Below are 16,510 nucleotides of genomic sequence, written 5' to 3' on the forward strand. Positions count from 1 at the left end.
ACCTGCCACCCTAAAAAGTAATACCTATGCCTAACATAGAGCTAACCAGTTAAAGAACTGCTAGTAACTTTAGAAAAGAGTCCATTTCCCATCAGAATCAGAACAAAATCTTTTTTAAAAAATTATTTTTGGCCAGGCATGGTTGTTCACACCTGTAATCCCGGCACTTTGGGGGGCTGAGGTGGGTGGATCACTTGAGGTCAGGAGTTCAAGACCAGCCTAACCAACATGGTGAAACCATGTCTCTGCTAAAAATACAAAAATCAGCCGGGTGTAGTGGCATATGCCTGTAATCCCAGCTACTCGGGAGGCTGAGGCATGAGAATCACTTGAACCTGGAGGCAGAGGGTGCAGTGAGCCAATATCGTGCCACTGCACTCCAGCCTGGGTGACACAGCGGGAATCTGTCTCAAAAAAAAAAAACAAAACCATATATATATATAAAATATATAAATATATATACATATAATTTCTTCAGGCAGGGGCAATGGCTTACGCCTGCAATTTTAACACTTTGGGAGGCAGAGGTGGGAGGATCATTTTACCTAGGAGTTTGAGACCAGCCTGGGCAACATAGTGAGATCTTGTCTCTACAAAAACAGTTTTAAATTAGTCAGGCGTGGTGGTGCATACCTGTAGCCCCAGCTACTTAGGAGGCTGGGGCAGGAGAATCCTGCTGCTGCATTTTGTGCTACTTTTAAAAATATTTGGTAAAATTCAGGAGTAAAGCCGTCGGGTCTTGGGCTTTTCTTTCCCGGGAAACTTTTTTTATTTTTTGAGAGGGAGTCTTGCTCTGTCGCCCAGGCTGGAGTGCAGTGGCCTGATCTCGACTCACTGCAGGCTCCGCCCCTCAGGTTCACGCCATTCTCCTACCTCAGCCTCCTGAGTAGCTGGGACTAGAGGCACCCGCCACCATGCCCGGCTAATTTTTTTTTTTTTTTTTGTATTTTTTTTAGTACAGACGGGGTTTGACCGTGTTAGCCAGGATGGTCTCCATCTCCTGACCTCGTGATCCGCCCGCCTCGGCTTCCCAAAGTGCTGGGATTACACGCGTGAGCCACTGCACCCGGCTTTTCCTGGGAAAATTGTTTCCGTCTCACTACTTATTGGTCTTTTCAGGTTTTGGATTTCTTTGTGGTTCATTCTTGCTAGGTTGTATGTATCTAGGAAAGTATTCATTTATTCTAGATTTTCTAATTTATTGGTCTATAGTTGCTCATACTAGCCTCTAATGATCCTTAGAATTTCTACAGTATCAATGAAAATGTCCCCATTTTCATCTTGATTTTATTTATTTAGGGTTTTTTTGTTTGTTTTAGTGTGGCTAAAGGTTACTGGTTTGGTTTATCTTTTTTAAAAAACGAACTTTTCGTTTTGTTCATATTTTGTATTTTTTCATTTCAATTTCACTAATTTTTGCTCTTATCTTTATTCTTTCCTTTCTTCTATACTTATTTTGGGTCTGGTTTATTCTTGCTTTTCTAGTTCTTTAAGATGTATCGGCGCCACGGGCCCCGCAGAGCCAGGGCGGCTCCTGCCGGTAGCCTGCGTGCGGGCCCGGGCCAGCCGCGCCTCCCAGTCCATATCGCCGTTCACTGCCCCGAGCCTGGCGCGGCCATGGGGCGCGGGGCCGGCGCTGCTCTGGGGCGTTGGAGCCGCGCGCCGCTGGAGGAGCTGCTGCCGGGGCGGGGGTCTGGGCGGCTCGGGGGGCCACGCGGGCCTCGGACGGCTCCCGGGGCTCTGTGGGCTTGGGCCCGGCAGCTGCAGGTGCGGGGCTCCTGCCGGCCGGGCGCTCCTCGGCTCCCGCGCGCCGGGTTCCCGGGCGGTCCCACCGCCACTGCCTGGGCAGGGGACGAGGCCTGGCGGCGCGGGCGGGCGGCGCCTTCCCGGGACGACCAGCGGCTACGACCTACGGCGCCGGGACTCTCGGAGGCCGGGAAGCTCCTGGGGCTGGTGTACCCTGAGCGCTGGAGGCTGGCAGCTGCGGTTGGATTTCTCCGATGTCCGGTGTTACCTCCATGTCTGCCCCTTTCTTCCTGGGGAAGATGATCGATGCCATCTATACCAACCCCACTGTGGACTACAGCGACAACCTGACCCGCCTCTGCCTTGGCCTCAGTGGCGTGTTTCTGTGTGGTGCTGCCGCCAATGCCATTCGTGTCTACCTCATGCAAACTTCAGGTCAGCGCGTTGTGAAGAGGCTGAGAACTTCGTTATTCTCCTCCATTCTGGGGCAGGAGGTTGCTTTCTTTGACAAGGCTGGCACAGGGGAATTGATTAACCGCTTCTCATCGGACACTGCACACTCCTGGGGCGCTCAGTGACTGAAAACCTCTCAGATGGGCTCAGGGCCGGGGCCCGGGCTTCTGTAGGCATCAGGATGAGGTTTTGTGTCTCACCTAATTGGGCCACCTTTGTTGTGAGTGTGGTGCCTCTAGTGTCAAACATTGATGTAATTTATGGACGATATCTACGGAAACTGACCAAAGTCACCCAGGATTCGCTGGCACAAGCCACTCAGGAGGAACGTATTGGAAATGTTAAGAACTGTTCGAGCTTTTGGGAAAGAAATGACTGAAATAGAAAAATAGGCCAGCAAAGTGGACCATGTGATGTAGTCAGCAAGGAAAGAGGCATTCGCTCAGGCTGGCTTCTTTGGAGAACTAGGCTGTCCAGCAACCTGATTGTGCTTTCTGTCCTGTACAAAGGGGGGCTGCTGATGGGCAGTGCCCACATGACCATGGGTGAACTCTCTTCCTTCCTATGTATGCTTTCGGGGTTGGAATAAGCATTGGAGGTCTGAGCTCTTTCTACTCGGAGCTGATGAAAGGACTGGGTGCCGGGGGGCGCCTCTGGGAGCTCCTGGAGAGAGGGCCCAATCTGCCTTTTAAGGAGGGGGAAGGGTTATCTTAAATGAGAAAAGCTTCCAGGGTGCTTTGGAGTTTAAGAACGTGCATTTTGCCGATCCCGCTTGCCCAGAGGCGCCCATATTTCAGGATTTCAGCCTTTCCATTCCGTCAGGATCTGTCACGGCACTGGTTGGCCCAGGTGGTTCTGGCCAATCAACAGTGCTTTCGCTCCTGCTGAGGTTGTAGGACCGTGCTTCTGGAACTATCAGTCTTGATGGCCATGACATCCGTCAGCTAAACCCAGTGTGGCTGAGATCCAAGATTGGGACAGTGAGACAGGAACCCGTTTTGTTTTCTTGCTCTATCACTGAGAACATTGCTTATGGTGCTGATGGCCTTCCTCTGTGACCGCTGAGCAAGTCCAGAGAGTGGCTGAAGTGGCCAATGCAGTGGTCTTGATCCGGAAGTTCCCCCAAGGGTTCAACACTGTGGTTGGAGAAAAGGGTGTTCTCCTCTCAGGTGGGCAGAAACAGCGGATTGCAATTGCCCGTGCTCTGCTGAAGAATCCCAAAATTCTTCTCCTAGATGAAGCAACCAGTGCGCTGGAGGCTGAAAATGAGTACCTTGTTCAAGAAGCTCTAGATCCACTGATGGATGGAAGAACAGCGTTAGTTATTGCCCATCATCTCTCCACCATTAAGAATGCTAATATGGTTGCTGTTCTTGACCAAGGAAAAATTACTGAATATGGAAAACATGAAGAGCTGCTTTCAAAACCAAATGGGATATACAGAAAACTAATGAACAAGCAAAGTTTTATTTCAGCCTAAGGAAACAATTACTGGTAAACAACATGAGAGACTTTAATGCAAAACAGTATTGTAGAAAAAAAAACCTCACAGACTGCATGAAATATGTAAACCATATATCAAGTTATTTGAAAAATAGCTATTTTTTCCAAAGCGTGTAAAATATTGCTTTGAAATGTACCTGTTCTCAAGATCTTTTTATTCAGAGTTTTAACCATTGTAACTTTTTAAATGTCTATAGCACTGAAGTTATTTTCAGGTTTTGTATTTTCTTTCATTGTGGAATATTTTAACTAATATAGCATGGCACCTCATTTTCTTTTGCCTGCTGTTAAAGATGGAAGCTGTTGTCAAATGACAACTTTAAAAAGGGAAGTATAAATAAAAAGCCTGATTATTTTAGGCCAGTTTGCCAATCACTGTGTAATTCTTCTGATAGTATTCTACCTACTTTAAGTCTAATTTTACTAGATAGAGTAATGGAAAATGAAAATTTAACCCTTTATTCCGATAATCTCATGAAGCAAACCTAACTATTTAACATCAGCTGGAAAGAAGGGAACATTTATATTGCCCGTCTCCTGTGTCTTCAAAGGTGTGAGAGCTGAGGAATATGTGTTCCTACGGGAACTGTGTTTGAATATGTGCAGTTTTCAACATTTTGGCAAATGAAAGCCTGACAAGTTTTTAAAAGGGCAGAAGCTTTATTTTTTGAACAGAAAAATCTATTTTTTAAATTCACGTTTGTATGAGTACTTCTGGGAAGCAAGGGATGAACTGCTAGGTATTATTAAGAATGAATGATTTTTGCATTTAAGTTGTTTGAAGGCATGTATTTTGAAAAATATCTGTTACAAATTTATAATTTCAAGACATACTAAATCTTATAATACTTTTGGAATTTCATTAATCTGAGGAATGTAACTAATTTTCAGCCTTAAGACACTTAAGTTTGGAAGTCCTTGCTATTCAACAGATTAACAAGAAACCTTCAGAATATATCACTCTCCCAAAAAGAAGATATTAATAAGCCCTTTTCTTTTATTCATGGTTATAGTTTTTTTATAGTCTCGAAATTCCTAAAGCAATGCTGACAGCCATTGAATTTGCCATATTTTGTATTCAGTGCTGTTAATGTGCTGTTGCCTCAAGAAAAAGTGCTTTTTCTCCATTGATGAGGCTAGACCCTAAGAGGTAATTAAGTCAATGTAAATCAAATGGAAGTTTTGCCATGAACTAAGCATTTATTAGTTCCCTGATTAGACTGGAAGAAGAAACCGCTATTTCATGACAAGCATGGAATATTATATTTTCTTCTTCATAATTAATGAATAAAATTGATATGAGCGAATGAATGTAGTATTTTTTGACTTAGTAAACAGTACATCTGTGACAATCATTTTAACAAGCTCTACTTGTGTTCTTTATAAAGTGTGATTTTCAGAAAGCAAACAAAACACAATTACAAGGTTGAATCTGAGGAAAATCATGCTTGTACCATAGAAGTATTTACAAAATTGCATTTCATTGTTATGTTTTATTTTCTGATACCTGATGTTCAATTATATCTGTAGGTAATATTTTATATCATAGATTAAAATTTATAGTGACCTTAAAGATGTGTCATCAGGTTATTTATTTGAGGTTTTTCACTTTTTTGATCTTGGAAATTATAGGTATAAATTTCCCTCTTACTACTGCTTTTTGCTGTATCCCATAGGTTTTGGTATGTTGTGTTGCCGTTTTTATTTGCTTCAATAAATTTTTCAATTTCTTCTGAATCTCTTTGTTGAAATTGTAAGGATCATTAGAGGCTACTATGAGCAACCATAGGCCAGAAATTAGAAAACCTAGAATATATGGATACATATAGATACAGAAAAATTCACATTATGAATTTGCTCTTAAATAAGCTTTGGTAATTTGTCTCTTTAAAGAACTTTAAGCTGCCAAATTCGTGAGTATGGAATTGTTCATAATAGTTATTATCATTTAAATATAGGGGTTCTGTAATGATATTTCTTCTTTTATCAGTCCTTTTTTCTTAGTCTTACTAGTATGTAACAACTTTACTGATTTTTTCAAAGGAACTTTTCACTTTGTGAATTTATTTACTTTCAATTTCATTTATTTCTTTCATTACCTGTTATTTTATTTTTTCAAATTACGTTTTATTTGTTTTTTATTTTTTCATTGACTTTTAAACCTACATATTTTTCCAATACAAGAATTTAAAGTAATAAATTACCCTCTCAATTTAACTCTACACCACAAATATGAAGCTTTTATTATCATAATTTTGTTTTATTTTTTTAATTGGCACATAATAATTGTGCATATTTATGGGTACATAGTGATGTTTCAATACTCATAGTGTATATATTTAATTACCCTGATGAGGTGATGGTAATTAGCATATCCATCATTGCAAACATTTGTCATTTCTTTGTTTTGGGAACATTCAATATCCTTTGCTAACTATTTGAAGCTATATATTATTGTTAACTATTGTCATACCATAATGGTATAGAGCATTAGAACTTATTCCTCCTATCTAGCTTTAATTTTGAATCTTTTAACAAATCCCTCCCTATCCCTCCCTTCCTCTTATACTTTCCAGCCTCTAGCATCCTCTGTTTTAACTTCTATAAGATCAAAATATTTTAGCTTCCACATATGAGTGAGAAGCTGTAATGTTTAACTTTCTCTTCTTGGCTCATTTCACTCACATAATACACTCCATTTCTATGCATGTTGCTTTTATGGCCGAATAGTACTTCATTGTGTATCTATTCCTTTTCCCCTCCTGTCCCCTCCCTTCCCCTCCTCTCCCCTCCCCTCCCCTTCCTTTCCCTTCTTGAGATGGAGTCTTGCTCTGGAGTGCAATGGTGTGATCTTGGCTGGCTGTCACCTCTGCCTCCCGGATTCAAGTGATTCTTCCACCTCAGCCTCCCGAGTAGCTGGGGACGTGCCACCATGCCCAGCTAATTTTTATATTTGTAGTAGAGATGGGGTTTCACCATGTTGGCCAGGCTAGTCTTGAACTCCTGACCTCCAGTGATCCACCCATCTTGGCCTTCCAAAGTGCTGGGATTGCAGGCGTGAGCCACCGTGCCTGGCCTATATACCACATTTTCTTTAACCATCATCTGTTGCTGGACCCTTAGGTTGATTCCATATCTTGTCTATTGTGAATAGTGCTGCAATAAACATCTAGGTGCAGATGTTTATTTAATATACTGTTTTCCTTATTTTATATTTTTTCTAAATTATCTTTTGATTTCTTTTATGAACTATGAGTTAGTTAAATAGTGTTTCCTGTTATTTACAACTATTTGGGGGTTTCCTAGGAATCTCTTATGTCATCGATTTCAAATTAAATTTTATTGTGATCAGAGAATATATTCTATAAAATCTAAAACTTAAATTCATTTAAACTTACTCTTTGATTCAGCATTTGGCCTATGTTGGTGATGCTTTCAATACACAAGAAAACAATGTATATTCAGCATTTGAAGTGTAGTTTTTATAAATGTCAATAAGATCAAGGTGATTTATAATGAAGTTGAAATGTTCTATAGCCATACGAATGGTTTGTCTTACTGTTCAATCAGTGATGAACAGAGGGATGTTAAAATCTTTAATTATTATTGTCATTTATCCATTTCTCCCTTCAATTCTGCTTTTTTCTTCATGAATTATGAGGCTTTATTATTAAGTTGGTGTCCCTTTCATAATTATGAAATGGGGGCATTTCATAATTATGGACATATATGTCATATTAGGACAATAATATAATAACCAATTCATCAGAGGACAATAATATAAGCAATATTATTGTCCTCTGATGAATTGGTTATTTCATAATTATGAAATGCCCCCATTTTCTCTTATAATGCACCCTCTTTTCCAGTCTACATTGCATTTTGCTAATATAGCCACACAAGCTTCTAATGCTTGCTGTGTATATGGTTTATCTTTTCTTGTAGGTTTACTTTTCATCTATCTGTGTCTTTATGTTTAATATATGTTTCTGGTAGACAACATTAGTTGGGTCTCGTTCTTTTGTCTGATATGACAGTCTCTACCTTGTAATTGAATAATTTAGTTCATAAATATGTTAAATGAAATGTGTTGCCACTTTTAAAAACTGTACAATCTCTTGTTTCTCTTCTCGTATTTTTGTTTAATTGTATTTTAAGTATTCATTTTAAATTGCATAGATGAGTTAGTTGCAACGCTTTTTTGTATTGAGTTATTTGTATTACAATAATCAATTTATACTTAACTAATCTAAATTTTACTTAGAGGTAATTTTTTACAACTTCATATATAATGTAAAAAACTGATGACATCTGTTCTATTTTTACATTCTCTCCAGTGGTTGATAGTGTTGCCTACTTTGTCAAATCAAAACAAGGCAACATTTTCCTAAAAAGTGATCTGTGCTCCACCTATCCTATTCATATGCACAGAAGACTTTCAGGGCAGAAAACGATTCTGCATGATACTATACTGGTATATGAATTTGCCTAAACTCATAGAATGTATGACAGCAAGCGTGGACCCTAATATAACTATGGACCTTGGTGATAAGGATGTGCCAGTGCAGGTTCATCAGCGGTAAGTAATGTGCCACTCCAGAGGAGAATGACAGCAAGGGGTCAGGCTGTGCCTGTGTGGACACAATGATGTATGAGAAATCTTTGTATCTTTCTTTCAATTTTGCTGTGAACTTACAACTGCCCTAAAAATAAAGTGTATTAAAAAAACCCAAAACAACAACAACAAAAACTGATGACGGTAACATTTCCTTTATTCCCCCTCTGTCTTTTGTGATTTTTTTTAGTATAAGTTTTTCTATCCACATCATAAACCCCACAATAAAATGATATCTTTTTAAATTTAAATAGTCAGTTTCCCTTCAACAAAATCGACAGATTAAAAAAAAGTATTTCCTGTTACTCATATACTTACCATTTCTATGCTTTTCATTTCCTCTAATCTGGAGTTTAGATTCGATGTTATTTCCCTTCAGGCCAAAAAACTTCTGCTAGCATGTTTTGTAGTACAGATTTGCTGGTGACAAAGTGGCCCATTTAATTTTTCCGAAAATGTCTTAATTTTACCTTCAACTTTGAAAGATACTTTAATAATATATAGAAACGAACCTGATGCTCTGTCATCTCCAAATACTTTAGTAGACTGATTCTCAACCAGGGGGAGTTTTGCCCTCCAGGAAACATCTGATAATATCTCAAGATATTTTTAGTTGTTAGCCTGGGGAAAGGTGTGAGGAGGATGCTACTGTCATTTAGTTATTAAAGGCAAACCAAGTCGCTGAACATCCTGCAATTCACAGGAAATGCCCCCAACAAAGAATTATGTGGCCCAAATGTCAGAAGCGATAGTGCCAAAGTTGAAAAACCTTGCTTTCATATATATTTTCTACAAACACAATTGTGTCTATATATGTATATACATATATATAATTCTATATATTACAAATCTATTACAGTAATATATGTGCCCCCCCAAACGCAATACATGCACAGTACAACGAACAAAACCAGAAAATTAATATTAATATATTGCGACATCTAATTATCAAGTCCGCATTAAAATTTCACCAATAGTCAGCCGGGCACGGTGGCTCACGCCTGTAATCCCAGCACTTTGGGAGGCCGAGGCGGATGGGTCACGAGGTCAGGCCATCAAGACCATCCTGGCTAACACGGTGAAACCCCGTCTCTACTAAAAATACAAAAAAAAAAAAAAAAAAAGGAAAAAATTAGCCGGGCGTGGTGGTGGGTGCCTGTAGTCCCAGCTACTCGGGAGGCTGAGGCAGGAGAATGGCATGAACCCAGGAGGCGAGGCTTGCAGTGAGCCCAGACCGCGCCACTGCACTCCAGGCTGGGCGACAGACCGAGACCCCGTCTCAAAAAAAAAAAAAAAAAAAAAAAAAAAAAAAAATTCGCCAATAGTCCCAATAATGTTTCATAGCAAAAGGATCAAGTTCAGAATCATGCATTGCCTTTCATTGTCATGTCTTTTTAATGTCCTTGTATCAAGAATAGATCTTTAGACCTAACTTAACCAAGATTTCTGGCCCATATTTTCTTCTTTCTTTCCTTTGCTTTGCTTCTCCTTCCTTTTCTCCTTTCCTTTCTCCTTCGCTTTCCCCTTCCTTTTTCTCTTCCCTCTCCCCTTCCCTTCCCCCTCCCCTTCCTTCTCCTTTCCTCTTTCCCTTACTTTTTCCTTTTCCCTTCCTTCTTTTTTGAATGGCTCCCTTTAGGTTTTCTGAGGTTTCCTTGTGACTAGAGTCAGGCAATGCATTTTGGCAAGAATATCACAGAATTGATGCTGCGTTTTTTTCATTGCATCCTATCAGGTGGTACATGATTTCAGTTTGTCTCATTACTGACAATGTTTATTTTGACAGGTTGATAATGGTGGTATATAGTAGGCTTCTATCTTGTTATTCTCTATTTCTAGATTCTGTTACTTTATTTTATGTTGCTTTTCCTAAAGGGTAATAGGAATTTTCTCTGTTTCTTTATTTTGTTTTTGTGTATTTCCCTATTTTTATTCCTTACTATACTTTTAGTACATAGTACCTAGTGCAAAATACTAATATATGTTGAACACCAACAGTTGTTGAACAAATGTCTGAAACTGACTCTGTCCTGCTACCACAAAAACATATATATATATATTTTTCCTATAGGGATACCATCAACTACATAGTTGTCTAAGCCAAGACCTCCTGCTAGGACTGATTAAAGCCCGTGCATCCTCATTATCCAGAGCCTGTGTTGCTCCTCTAGAGCTATAGTCAGGCTAACCATTCCTTCTGGTTAATATCTGAAAGGAAGAATCATGCAGCAAGAAGAGAACTGTGAGGGAATAAAAATGGCACAAACCCAGCCTGGATTTCTCTCTCCCCTTTTAATGATGAATGAATGAAAAAAATTCATCATTAGCTATAGTTAGTTTCTATTACATAAAAAGGAAGCTGATGAAATATATAACTGAGTTATATACCCACATCCAATTGGTTCTGTTTCTCTGGAGAACTCTATTAAAGAAGTTATTGAGTATTGTTTACATGTACACTGACAAATATGTCTAAAGGTTATGTCTGAACACCTATAAATTTATATCAATGATTCTATATAGTTCATTCTTATTACACTTGATTCTAATTCTTATGAAGTTGACGTTTGGTAGAATGAATGATAAAAGGAGATTCTGTCCCCTAGTGAAGTGTTTGTGTAGTTACACGCCAGAGTTTTGGAGATTGAGGAAAAGGTTGAGCTTAAATATTTTTATGGGCAAACTCAATGCTTGAATGTAAGATAGTACTTTACTTTGAAAGATTTGGAGGATTTCATAATGACTTTTACTTTTGCTAATTATTGATACATTCACTTGTAAATAAGTTTACTTAGGTAAGCTCAAGGAAATCATGCTTTTTCTCAGGCTTATTTTAAATCAATATTTTTACTGTCTTTGCTTTTACAAGAAAATATTCATCATTGTATTTTTTGTCTTAATTTTCAAAGTCAAATGTTAATTGTTTTTGTGGGATTACTTTGGCAAATATGGGAGATCCCTAAACAAATTTTAAAAAGTTTTTTCGGCCGGGCGCTGTGGCTCACGCCTGTAATCCCAGCACTTTGGGAGGCCGAGGCGGGTGGATCACGAGGTCAGGAGATCAAGACCATCCTGGCTAACACAGTGAAACCACGTCTCTACTAAAAATACAAAAAAATTAGCCGGACGTGGTGGCGGGCGCCTGTAGTCCCAGCTACTCTGGAGGCTGAGGCAGGAGAACGGCGTGAACCCGGGAGGCAGAGCTTGCAGTGAGCTGAGATCGTGCCACTGCACTCCAGCCTGGGCGACAGAGCGAGATTCTGTCTCAAAAAAAAAAAAAAAAAAGTTGTTTCTGTTCTCCTTTGTTTTCTACTTTTTCTTAAATAGAAATATATTTCTTGTACAAATAAATGCCATGAATTAAAAAAATAATAAATTATGATTTTCCTTCGTGAGGATCAGTTCTCCTAGACATTGGTTTAGCTAATGCCAGCTATTTGGTATAAAAATCTGTATCAGTGGAGAGGTAAAAAAAGAGCTAAAGGAAGCATAAGAAAGACAACCGCATCTTTAAGAAGTTCCTCTTTTTTTTTTTTTGAGACGGAGTCTTGCTTTTTTCCCCAGGCTGGAGTGCAGTGGCGCGATTTCTGCTCACTGCAAACTCCGCCTCCAGGGTTCACGCCATTCTCCTGCCTCAGCCTCCCGTGCAGCCGGATGGTGTCCCCGCCACCGCGCCCAGCTAATTTTTTGTATCTTTAGTAGAGACGGGGTTTCACTGTGTTAGCCAGGATGGTCTCGATCTGCTGACCTCGTGATCCACCCGCCTCGGCCTCCCAAAGTGCTGGGATTACAGGCGTGAGCCACTTAGCCCGGCCTAATTATTTGTTTTTTAAAAGATGGTACATAGGAAGAAGTAAATCAGGAAAGGTGGATAGTGATTGGTGGCAGTAGAAGTGAGTCAGTGTTACAGTTACTATTGCTGCTTAAGAAACTAACCCAAATGGCCTGGGCGCCGTGGCTCACGCCTGTAATCCGAGCACTTTGGGAGGCTGAGAAGGGCGGATCATGAGTTCAGGAGATCGAGACTATCCTGCCTAACACGGTGAAACCCCGTCTCTACTAAAAATACAAAAGTTAGCCTGGCCTGTGGTGGGCGCCTTAAGTCCCAGCTACTCGGGAGGCTGAGGCAGGAGAATGGTGTGAACCCGGGAGGCGGAGCTTGCTGTGAGCCGAGATTGCGCCACTGCACTCCAGCTTGGGCCACAGAGCGAGACTCCGTCTCAAAAAAAAAAAAAAAAAAAAAAAAAAAAAGAAAAGAAAAAAGAAACTACCCCAGATTTAATAAGGTAAAACAACGACCACTTCATTGTATCTCATGGATCCTATAGGTGAGAAATTCCAGCAGGATTCATCTGAGTGATTCTTCCTCTCTCATATCATTAACTAGGGTGACTCAGTGCTAGTCGGCTGGCAAACAAGTCAGTCTGGAAGGTGCAAGGTGCTTTTTTTCTGTCTTATGTATTGGTGGGGTTGTCTGGAAGGCAAGGCTCAGATGGGAGGGACTCGTAGTTATAGTGCCTGCACAGGGTAAACTTCTTTTTTTTTTTTTTTTCAGACGGAGTCTCACTGTCTTCCAGGCTGGAGTGGTGTGGCCCGATCTCGGCTCACTGCGAGCTCTGCCTCCCGAGTTCACGCCATTCTCCTGCCTCAGCCTCCCAAGTAGCTGGGACTATAGGCGCCCACCACCAGGCCCGGCTAATTTTTTGTATTTTTAGTAGAGACGGGGTTTCACCGTGTTAGCCAGGATGGTCTCGATCTCCTGACCTCGTGATCCGCCCGCCTCGGCCTCCCAAAGTGCTGGGATTACAGGCATGAGCCACCGCGCCCAGCCTGTGCTCACCCATATTTCTGTTTGCTGTGTGGTGCAGTGCGACCACACGGTTCTTCAGACACAACCTCTGCTTTCTCTTTTACCTCAACACTTTAACCCTGAGATTCTTTTTTACTATACTTCAGTGTATTTCCCAGACATATATTGTCTATGAGGGATAAAATAAAATATCAATTAAAAACAAAAAAATTCAGAGAAATATTAACCATTCACTCTTCTAAGTTCTCAAAGGTTACATTCTTCACCAAGTCATATAACCAGGTCCCAATAAAATACCATCATGCAGGGAATTTAACATCATGTAATTTAAAATACCACCATGCGGGCAGCTTTCAACTAAGCATCCTGTAAGAAAAGATCATTTGTTCTTACATCTTTAAAAGTTTGGAAATTGCTATGGAAGATTATTTTTATTATATTGTCCATTGTCTGTTGCTTAAAGACATATATTTTGCTTGAGTTTAGAGTTACCAAAAAATAGCTGCTGATATATCCAGATACTATTTTATTAACTAATGATACCTATTTGAAATCTGGTTTTCCTTCTGGCCTTTAAGAACAAGGGGCTTAGGACTAAATTTTAGGCTGAAGGGTAGTGTTTCCTTCCCTAGGTTGTCCCGTGTAATTGTCACCTCTTTCTCTTCATTATTCTGTCATTTTGCCCTTGTTTTATAGTGTCTGTGCCTTTCATTCTAAGCTGTCTCAGGGGCTTTTCTGGAAATACACAGTGTATAAGTACAAAATGATGAAATAAACATGCTTCTTTTTTTTTTTTTAAGACAGAGTCTCGCTCTGTTGCCCAGACTGGAGTGCAGTGGCACGATCTCGGCTCACTGCAAGCTCTGCCTCCTGGGTTCACTCCATTCTCCGGCCTCAGCCTCCCGAGTAGCTGGGACTACAGGCACCTGCCACCATGTCCGGCTAATTTTTTGTATTTTTAGTAGAGACGGGGTTTCACCATGTTAGCCAGGATGGTCTCGATCTCCTGACCTTGTGATCTGCCCGCCTTGGCCTCCCAAAGTGCTGGGATTACGGCGTGAGCCACCGCATCAGGCCAACATACTTCTTTATTTTGTTTTCAAAGATGCTTGGGTGGGACTAGATGACCTCTAAGGTCCTTTCCAGCTCTAAATTTACATTACTTTCACCAAAGACAGACAAAAAAAAAAAAATCTGTTAGGTTATAGGCCTAGAGATGAGTGCCAAGTACTATATTCCTGCTCTAGGTGCATTTCTTGTTGAAGGCAGTGCTAGATTCAGTGACCTGTTACGGCCGTTTACAGTCTTATGGTGATAAAACAAGAGAACTGATTGCTAAAAAAAAAAAAAAAAAAATTCAGTTGAAATATCTTTTTACTCTTAAGCATCAACAAAAAATAAATAGAAAACAGAAGAGTTGAATTATTTAGTTTGAGCTATTTGTAATTTGGACAACTAAGCTAAGCCCGAGTGTAGTTAATTCAATGAAATTAGTCATATTTGAATATTGTCACAACCTTACTACCACATTAGCATTGTGATTAAAATTTATTCTTTGTTTCTGTGTGAGTCTCCACAGAATCAGGTATCAACACCTTCATAATAAACTAGCCCTTCATTGCTTTCAGGAAACTTTTAGATTCAGAGCAGGTGGTTGGGCTTCTGCTTTAAAAAAGAACAAATCATTTTTAAAGTCCCTTTCCTGTTTGTGTGTGTGAATTTAGAACACAGAAATTATCCATTGCATTGTTTATTTTTGCTAGGAGGTAGAAGTTCTTAAAAATATAGGAAATACTAGATATCATGTACTGATAATTTCCAAAGCTAATTATTTTTCTTAAGTGCAAGCTATAATTTAAGAGGTGTACTTGTGAAATATGAATATTGTTTTAGAGTAATAAAATGTTTCTCATGGAAAAATAGAATATGATTTTGTCGAACTTCAAGGGAATATCCATTTTCATTCAGGTAGCTTCCAGATTTTTGTCTTTACATGTTCTGTGTAGTGATTTAAATACCGTACCTCCAAAATTTATGTCCATTAGGAACCTTAGAATGTGATTTTATTTGGAAGTAGAGTCTTTGCAGATATAATTAACCCAGTGATTGAGCTGAGGTCATCCTGGATGAAGGTGGGCCCTAAATCCAGGGTAAATGTCCTTATAACATACAGGAAAAGACACACACAAGGTCATGTGAAGATGGAGACAGAAATTGGAGTTATGCAGTCATAAATCAAAGAAGGCCAAGGATTGCCAGGAGCCACTGGAAGCCAGGAAGAAGCGAGGGAGAATTCTTCCCTAGGGTCTTCAGGGGGAGTGTGGCCCCGCCAACATCTTGATTTCAGAGGTCCAGGCTTCAGAACTATGAGAGAATATATTTCTGTCCTCTTAACCCACCAAGTGTGTCATAATTAGGTATGATGGCCCTAGGCAACTACTACACTCTAATTCAGAAGTTCTTCTGGATTTTATCGTATCATGTGTTGGTAGGAAGTACCTGGGTGTTTCATTTGCATGATATGTGGGTAATCTTAGAATTATCATATCTTGCAAGTAATTTTAAAGTATGTTGTAATGTAGTCAGAAGCTTTTTAAATATGAAATTTAATTCATGCTGGTGTCAATTACATTTGAAAAAATACAAAAAAGCTATATAAGATTCTAGGATCTTTCAGAATTTTATAATGTTTATAATGGACAGTTGGTTAAATAAAAATTGTACCCTAAACAATTTTGTTGTTGGCTTAAAATAGCATTTAATTTATTAGTGCTCAGATAATAGTTATCCCCTAAATAGCATTTTTACTTTCATATGTTGATATCAAACAGTGAAGTGAGACAGCAAATCAGTACAACGTGGTGATTATCAAACATCATAAATCCATGAAGGATAGCCTTGATCTTACTGAGAAGAGTTTAATTTTAAAATGCATACCTGGAAAAAGCAACTTAGATTAACATTTCAAACTCATATAGCATTATTTGTGATTGATTATAGTTATAATTGATCATTTTACTTTTGGACCGTCACTTTGAATCAAATTGGGATAAATATAAATTAAAGATTGATTATTTGCTTTGAATTTTAGATTAAAAAATTTAAAACCATAAAAACAGAGCTTTGACTATCATAAAGGTATTTATCCTTTCTTGGTAAGAATTGGGGAGGGGTTTAAGAAAAGGCTAAGCAATGTTCTATTTTTTACATAGGCAAAAGTTCATTTGTGCTACTTTTTAATTAGGTAGTTTGTTGTTTTTTAAATGACAGCTTCCTAAACACTACTGATTTTACATGTGCAGTCATTAGCTTTTCACGTGGAAATAGTATCTTTCAAATTCACGCAGCTGCTTATTTTATGAAATGCAATGGGACTACTTACTTGC

At 39.4% G+C, this 16,510-nt stretch overlaps 1 pseudogene; it reads left to right on the forward strand.

Moving 5' to 3' along the window:
- Window positions 1–1,384: 1,384 nt before the first annotated feature.
- Window positions 1,385–5,439, forward strand: LOC100968907 (ATP-binding cassette sub-family B member 10, mitochondrial-like; annotated as a pseudogene).
- Window positions 5,440–16,510: the final 11,071 nt, after the last annotated feature.

The sequence above is a fragment of the Pan paniscus genome, chromosome 16 (genome assembly GCF_029289425.2).
Source record: "Pan paniscus chromosome 16, NHGRI_mPanPan1-v2.0_pri, whole genome shotgun sequence".
Classification (NCBI taxonomy): domain Eukaryota; kingdom Metazoa; phylum Chordata; class Mammalia; order Primates; family Hominidae; genus Pan; species Pan paniscus.